Consider the following 8,455-nt stretch of genomic DNA (forward strand, 5'->3'; position numbering starts at 1 on the left):
TGTGAAGTATTTTGCACAGGAATTTAAGAGCTCCTGCAGCACACACTCTGTAATTTCAAGGCCACCTAGGATTTCTTTTTTGTCTCTCTTTTTGGTACAATGCACACAAATGTTTGGATATCTTCCTGCCTGTGCTAATATGAACTAATAACATTAAGAATTTTACTGGGTTGGTGTTTTGTTTTTTTGGTTTTTTGGTTGTTTTTTTTTTTTTTTTTTTTTTTTTTTTTTCTGGAAAAATAATACAGTGCTTTTTGCAGACACTAGGTTAATTTCCTTTTTCTTTCCCTGCCCTGTCTTCATGATGGCTGGATGGTGAAAGCAGAGGTGAGCCTGAGGCAGCTCAAGGTTTAGAGCTCAAAAAAACATCCCTGGCAGTGCTGAGCAACACAGGCTGATGCTTCCCTGCACCCCAAAGTAACTTTAAATGTGGGAGCCAGGTTCATTTTTTTTTTTTTTTTTTTTTGCCATACTGTCTGTGGTCAGGGTCAGAGAGAGCTGTTTGTTATGGAGGTGTCCAAATGAAGGATGACTCCTGCCAGGCTTTTGACAGAGGCAAAAAAAGCCTCATTTCCTGGCTAACCAGGAAAGACAGAAGTTCTGAATACATTTATTGTTAAAACATGCTGTTCCTTGGGTTTTGAGCTCATTTGTGCATGAACTGTCATTTAGTTTTGTAACTGGGCAGTGGCTACGGAACTGACCTAAGAATGGGTTTCCATTGAAGGTGATACAATACGAAAACAAACAGTAATAACAGCCACCAATGCTGTTGGACTGCACATTTAGTCCCTCAGTGCCCCAGAATTACACCCTTAGCCAAATGGAGATAATGCTTGAACATTTATGGAGAGTTCTTGGAAATGTATGAAAGTCTGTTTACACGAGCAGCATGCTTGGTCAGGAAGCATGAAAGCCTGGAGTAACTTATGAAAATAACCTCCAAATATCCTGATTCTCTATCCCTTTCTGAGCCCTATCACTGCCAGGTGTTTTCACATGCTGGAAAGAAGATGGGATCAGTTCCTTTGTCTTTCTTGCCTTCTCTGTTACAAGAAAAGGATGCAGCACTGGAAACATAAATGTACCTAATCGGGGTTGTTGGTGTCCAGAGTATCATAAGGAACAACAGAATCTTAACAGCCTAAAGTGGTCGCACACAGAGAATTCAGCACCTACAACCTCCTTCCCAGAGCACCTCCATGGGAAGCATCCCTCCTTCCCTATTTCCCCACGCAGATGTCATCTGCACCTTGGACACTGAAAATTAATCAGCTGCAAAAACCTGCCTTGGCCACTTCAAACTGGGCCCAAAAATGGAAATATCACTTTTTTTTTTTTTGTCACCTTCAGCTGATGCAAAATAGGTGCATACATTGGGAATCTGGCTGCTAAACGCTGATGTGAGAATCTGTACTGAGCACCTGCTTTTCCTTAAGTAGTACATCTTGACAAATTACATAATCAAGAGCATCGCGATCCAGAATGAATCTCACAAAGATTAAGTCATGTTCTAGTACATCAGGCACAGAAGTGGGAAAAAGAGAAAGTCTTTTAAGCGCAAAGACTATGGCAAGCTGAAGCCCTGTGCACTTGGCAATCTCAGTAATCCACAAGAAGTTAAATAATGACAGGGTAGGTGCTTGAATCCTGCAGTTTGTGGTCTTGAGGCCACATGTTGGGCATTCCTGGTATTTTCTGCTTTAAAAGAGGATGAAGATTCTCACCTCCTGCTGCCTTAGTATCGGGTGACTGCAGGCCTGCACTTAGCAGATCCAGAGAGAAAACAGCAGGGTCTTCTGAGATTCCTGGGCCTGTAACAACCTCCAAATCATCACAGTGCTCCCCCAAACTTGCTTAACCAGATTTTTCAATCATTTCAGGAGTCCAAGGGGAGCACTTTATGTGCATTTTATTAAGCAGTGAGTAAAGGAAGAATATGGCTCACTCAGTATGTACCTCAGAAGGTGTGAATGCTTGGCCTGCCTGCCAGTTAGCTGCTTGTGCATGCAGAGAGCAGCTTATATTCACTCTGAATGCTTTTGTTAGATAATAAGAAAAAACATTGCCACATGTATGCAAAATGCTGTTCTCAAAGACTCCTCACTTGGCCAAATCTGAGCTCATTTTCACCAGGATCCCCACAGGGCTTTCTCAGCTAGGCTGCCTCCCTTGCCAAGCTGGTTCCGCTGGCAACCAGCTCTTGCGAAGTTCCTATGAAACCTCTTACAAACTGAAGATTAGTCTAAACACCAGGAGAAGTGCACTCTTTCCCCCTCGAACACAGCATGCATTCACGTTTGCAATATGAATTATACTTGCTCTATGTTTGCTCTAGCTCTGCAGAAAAGTTCCAATTCAGGAGGAAATAACAAAAGTGCTAATACAAAATGTCTCATTCAAACATGCTGGTGATCTTCACTACGGGTGCCAGTAGCATTTAAACTGTGATAAATACAGTTGCATCTCTCTCTATCCATTGGATAAAATTGTTAAGGGGAGTGATCCAGCTGATTTGCAGTGATTAATACACCTTTCAAGCATGTGTCCCTGTCCTGAATCACAAGGGTAGTACAAAACCATACTGCTAGTGCTGCGTATACTTCTTACAATAACAGCTTAATTCCCCACCCTCCATGGGCCTAGGACACTGGGATGCAGATATCCCTCCACTATCTCAGACTTGTGCCATGGCTTGTCCTCAGCTGGGGACCACCATTCTTCTGCTCCAGGGAGCCAGCCAGATTCCATGAGAGGATATTTCACCTCACCAGCTTCATGTTAAAGATGACACATAGTCAGGTAAGCACTCACATGCTTTCTTTGTCCAGGTTTTAGATGAGCTGTTTCCATGGAAATAGGTTGTTTCTCCTTATTAATGTCTGTATTTGGCTGGAAACCCTTGTTTCAACATTTTTTTTTTTCTGGGAATGGCTGCAGTACACATCTTGAGGGCTTCTTGTCCTTAACTTTTACTTTTCCTCCTAATTTTATATACAAAAAGTTTAGAAGATCAACCACTGATTGACATAAATGATTTGCAATGCATGTATGGGTTTAATGAAAAATAGCACACAGCATTAAAAACACATGCTGCTGATTTTAATAGTAGCACATTAGCAAAGCAGGTTAAACATTTTTGTCTGCTTTTTCAATTTATCTATTTCTTTTAAGAGTCCTCTTCAGAGAAAATCCTTTTTGAGAAAAAAATACCAAGTTAAAAGGAAAAAAGCACTTTTTCAGAAATTATTCAGGAATGTCTTAACATCCTTTCAAAAGGTAACCATTTCTCTAGGAAAAAAAAAAAGAAAGAAAAAAGAAAAAGGGAAGGATTTGCTTTTTCTTTCTTATTTCCCCCCAAGGGGAACAATAGCAATCTTTAGCAAGTTGCTATAAGACAGAGGGAAGAAATTCCATTGAAAAATATGGCAAGAAACAAGATATTTTCAGCCACATCTCTTCACTAGTAATGTAACATGTCACAGGACTGCAGCAGCAGGTGTGTTGCTTCACAGAGGCAGGACCAGTCACAGAACATATATCAGAGAAAAGAAAAAGATACCAAAGAAAACTATATGGCTTCTTCCTTACTTTTTTTGCTGTCTTATGACTGCATGTAATGTCTTGATAATGGTGAAGAAATAATAGCAATAATAATAATAATATTAACAATAACAATAATAATAATAATAACAACAAGTTTTTCTACTATAATCTGGGGAATCTCTTAGACGAAACTAGTGAGCTGGGTCTAATGATGCCTTTGGGAAGAAGAATGCTATTGTTTTCATTTTACACATGATGAAAATGATAGATGAAGTGTTTAAATGATGCAAAGGGAAAAATCAGTTTCCGTCTTCACTGAGGAGGTTTGGCATCAAATATCTCAAATAAGATAGTTTAGTTATACATGAGGAGGCTGCATTTGGGGAAGAAGGATTATGTCCTTGCAGGACAGCCCCCCAAGTTCTCTCTGGACCAGTTAACAAACTAACTAAATTCATGAGTTTGGCTGCGCAGAGGCACAGATATGAAATGGATCCCAAGACAAGCACTGTGCTGCAACAACAGGTATCCAAAACTGCAGCTCCTTGACAAGGGAGATGCCATGCAGGTTTTGTCATGAAACAAAGGGATTTGGGGATCTAAGTGCTTCTATTCAAATAAATGTATTTGTTCCAGAGGAACAGAGGTGGTGTGATGATACATTGTAGCAAAAAAGTACATTGCAATTACATTGTGATGCTCCCGTCATAGTCATTAAGTACTCAGATTAGCTTCACTGTCTCTCTCAATTGCATCAATTAGAGCTCTACATTCAATTTTCTGGGGTAATTTTGTTGGTGTGGCATGATGAAATGGTGCTTTTACCTTCCATATGCTAATTTTCTTACTTGTATTTGTACCGCTCCCTTTTATTAGCTGTAGTCATCCTCATTACTGTTGTCCAGACCTTGCCCATGTTATAGCCATATTCATTTGCCTCCTTCCACTGTGCAATGAACAAGCCCTTGATATCTGGTGCAGCTGAAAATCAAGCACAATTCAGCTATGATTTCTCTTCAATCTCTACTTCCTGGCCCCGTCTCCTCTTTCACTTTGTGGAGATTTCTTCAGCCACATCTGAGCATCGCCAGAATAAAAGTGGAAATGTTTTGCTGAAAACAGCTTTTGAATACATGCTGTGAATTTATCAGCTCTTCTGTGCCAAACCTCTTGAGGTAAAACTGATCCTGCATGTGCAGGATAAACATTCCCTCTTGACATGGTAAGTTAGCAAGCCTGCTGAGTTATCCTGGGTTATTATCTTCCCCAGCACTGGAGGTGGAGATTTGAGGTAGATGCATATCTCCACATCATTAGCCTTCACAAATTTGCCATTGGTCTGTGAAATATTCTGTTATTGAAACATGAAAAGCAAAAGGAAAAATACCCCAGAAAAATCTACCTGGACAACTGTGTTTGGAGAACAGAGGATGTGAAGTTTTGCATTTTTCCGGGACAAGCAGACAAATAGTTTTCTACATTTATAAATCAAAACAGCAATATTTGTAGCATCTGCTTGGCTGTTTTAGCCGTCATTATAACAAATGACCATTCAATCAATACTAAAGAGCAAGAATTGTCAGCTTGGCTGCAGAGCCTCTTTCTATACCACAGATTAAAATTGTTTGCTTTTCAATGACTCCTTTGTACTAAGGATTTGAGCTCTGCTGGGGAAGCTGTTTTGGTGTGTGGGGTTACTGCAAAGCAGATGCTGGGAAGCTGAGCCCCAGCTCTGCTTTTAATTACATGGGGACAGACTTTGGAGGTTATACAGCTCCTCCTGTCTTGGGTTGCTGCAGCTTGGCAGCATCCAGGAGCTGCATACAGGACCTGTCCTTGCCACTGCTGAAATGGAGACACACGTCTGATGTCATGTGACATCTCTCTATAGAAACTTGAGTCTGGTGCAAGTATCAAAACTCAGCATAGACACTCCCTGTGCTTAAACCCAGTTGGCCACTGGATCCAAAAGGAAGGGGGACACATTCTGAGGACACATGCAGCCTTTTAAAATGCTGCCATTTGCAGAATTTTGTCTGTCTTTGCTGCATTTTCTGTTTGTGCTCTGATGAACTCCAAGCATGTTGAAGACAGAAAAGTATATAGCAAACTGGCTTTGTTATAGGTGGCACCAGTTTCCCTGTGGGAAGCTGTCTGCAGATCTTTACTTGAAGTTCATGTTATGTACCTGAACTGCAACTTGTACTTCCAAACCTTAGTGAAAACACGCTGCCTTCTTTCTAAAATGTTTTTCTATTTTATTCGTTCATTAATATTCCCAACAACTTTTAAAGTTAGAATATAAAAGGAAAAAATGAAAAGGTTCTTCAACACTTTTTTGGTTTTTTTTTTCATTGTGATATTCAGATTTAGTCAACAATAAAAGATTAAAGGTGTGAATGCTGTGAAAGAACAATTTTTTGAAGCTGCCTGACAGGATTTGTAAAGCAAGAGCCCTTTTTTGCCTTTCTCTGCTCTCTGATTTATCTTTAGCACTGATGTATCAAAGTTGCCCAAGTCACCTTTTCTTATTTTTTTGTAGACTGAGAGAAGGCTGTGTGCATTTTATTCTTTTCCTTAGCTTAAAGCCAAAGACCTGCTAAGTCTTCATGGTAGTTAAGGACCATCTTGCTCTTGGTCTCAGTGAATTAATGCTATCAGTGTTAGGTAATCCTGCTCCTAGATATCAGTGAAGAGATGGAGGGGAGATCAGCCACTGGTCTGGTTCTTTCCCTCCATGGGCCTGTCCAACTTGTGAAGAGATAAACAGGGTTATCCTGAACAGAGAGACCTGCTTAGCCTTTGCAGATTCTGGATGAGATTCTTGCCAGCACCCAACATCTCGTTTGCAAGTATTCTTTTAGCCTCTCTACATGGTGGCCCAGGACAAAGCAGAGTCTGAGTCTGATGCTTGAGATGACTTACTGTGGGCTTCTCAGCAATCTGAGCAAACTGAAAATGGGCCATGTAAAATGTTGCTCTTAGCAGATATTATTTACAGCCAGTCTGACAAGATGAATCCAAAGTATAAATCAAACTTTGGAGCACAAATCTCGTTAGTTGCCATGTTAGTAAATCAGCTCCCCTAAATAATCTTGAGCTTTTGACAATGATGCAGCCTTCTGGATTGAAAATTCAGCTCCTGCTTGTGCAGTGAACTTGATCTGCTGACATTTCAAAGGATTGAGATCCTATTTCTGATGGTTCAGTTTATTCTCCACTATAAACTATTTTGAGCAGCAGTGAGCTGAATACAAACAGTTGATGTTCAGGTCTGTCTCCTCTGACTGAGCAGAGTAGGTTAGGGAAACTGTGTAATTTGTGCATGTTTTCCAGAAAAAAACAAGAAGCAAACATGGTAATGTGGGGAGACAAATAACATAGCACACATAAAGAATGTTCCAGGGAACTGCTTTTATGTTTGTTTTAACTTTTCCATTTGGAAAGAAAATCTGATGTTTTCAATCCATACCTCCAAGCTTATTCCCAGAATGAAAAGCCTGTGCTAGAGAAGTGATTTCTGCTTTTCACTGAAGGTCTGGTATTGTTTGACAATAAATTGTGTTCTATACAGCTTCAATTACTAACCCACTCAGATCTGACAGCCCTTAATTATCTGAGACATGATCTACTAAAATCTACATCTGGAAACCATGTCAATTTTTGCTTTTGGCATTGGAAAGTCTGACTTAATGTTAAACACATACTCTTAAATGCAAAGCTTTGGGAGAAATTAGTATAGCTGAATACCCTTCTGCAGATTAAATGTTAAAATAGATTGCACAGGCCTTTTATTTAATAGTTACAATGTTTCACCACATTTCCATGTGCTGTATTCTCTCCATATATCTATTGGTTGATTTTGTGTCTCCCATAGATCTGACACTTGCTCTTCTGGGATCCTGTCAGCACAGCTGTAATGGAGAAATGCTCCCCAGGACTCAGAGCCTGGCTGTTTTGTTACTTCTGACTAGGCAGATTCGAGTTTCTGATAGATTTGCCTCTTTTCCAAAGCTTGTCAAGCTCCTTAGTCTCCAAGTAGCCATGCAGGGAAAAAAAAAAGTACTTTATTCATATAGCTAGGGATGTTGAAAAACTAGTACCCATTTGGTTTAGTGAATTGAGACTTGACCTCAGCACATCTAAGGTACCAGCAAAACCATCAATTAATAGATTTTCTCATCAATACATTGAATATCACAAAGGTGGGTGCCAAGAGGATGGTGACAGTGTTGCCCAGTGACAGAACAAGGAGTAATATCCATAAACTAAAACACAAGTTCCACATCAACATGAGGAAGACTTGCCTTACATTGGGGGTGGCAGAGCCCTGGAATGGCGGCCCAGGAAGCTCATGGATTCTTCTTCTCTGAAGACATTTAAAACCCATGGATACCTTCCTGTGTCTCCTGCTTTGGTTATTTCCCTCTTGGCAAAGGGGTACGAGTAGATGATCTCCACAGGTCCCTTCCAAACCTAATGATTCTGTGATTTGAGGGCTACTGGTAAAAAAACAACAAAAAACCCCCAGACTTTCAGAAATGCACATGGAAGAAAGTTTCCCAGTCTTTGTGCAGCTCAAATACATTCTTGGACTATTCACCAATGGTCTGGTTGGCAAAATTGGCAACTGCAGAATGTGCCTTTAGATTGAGAGGGTTTTGTCCCATACTTAAACTGGTCAAGAATTCCAACAATTTCAGAAAATAATATTTTTTTTTTCTCAGCTTAATTAGACTAACATTTTTAACAGCTTCTCAGTTTATGTTGATAATTAAAATAATGCTAACCATGATGATGATGATGATGACGACGATGATGATGATATCATAATAATAATTGAAATAATAATAGCAACAGCAACAATAATGATAATATGATAATAGGTTGTTGCTTTGTTATGGACAGG

The sequence above is a fragment of the Motacilla alba genome, chromosome 4 (assembly GCF_015832195.1).
Source record: "Motacilla alba alba isolate MOTALB_02 chromosome 4, Motacilla_alba_V1.0_pri, whole genome shotgun sequence".
Taxonomy (NCBI): domain Eukaryota; kingdom Metazoa; phylum Chordata; class Aves; order Passeriformes; family Motacillidae; genus Motacilla; species Motacilla alba.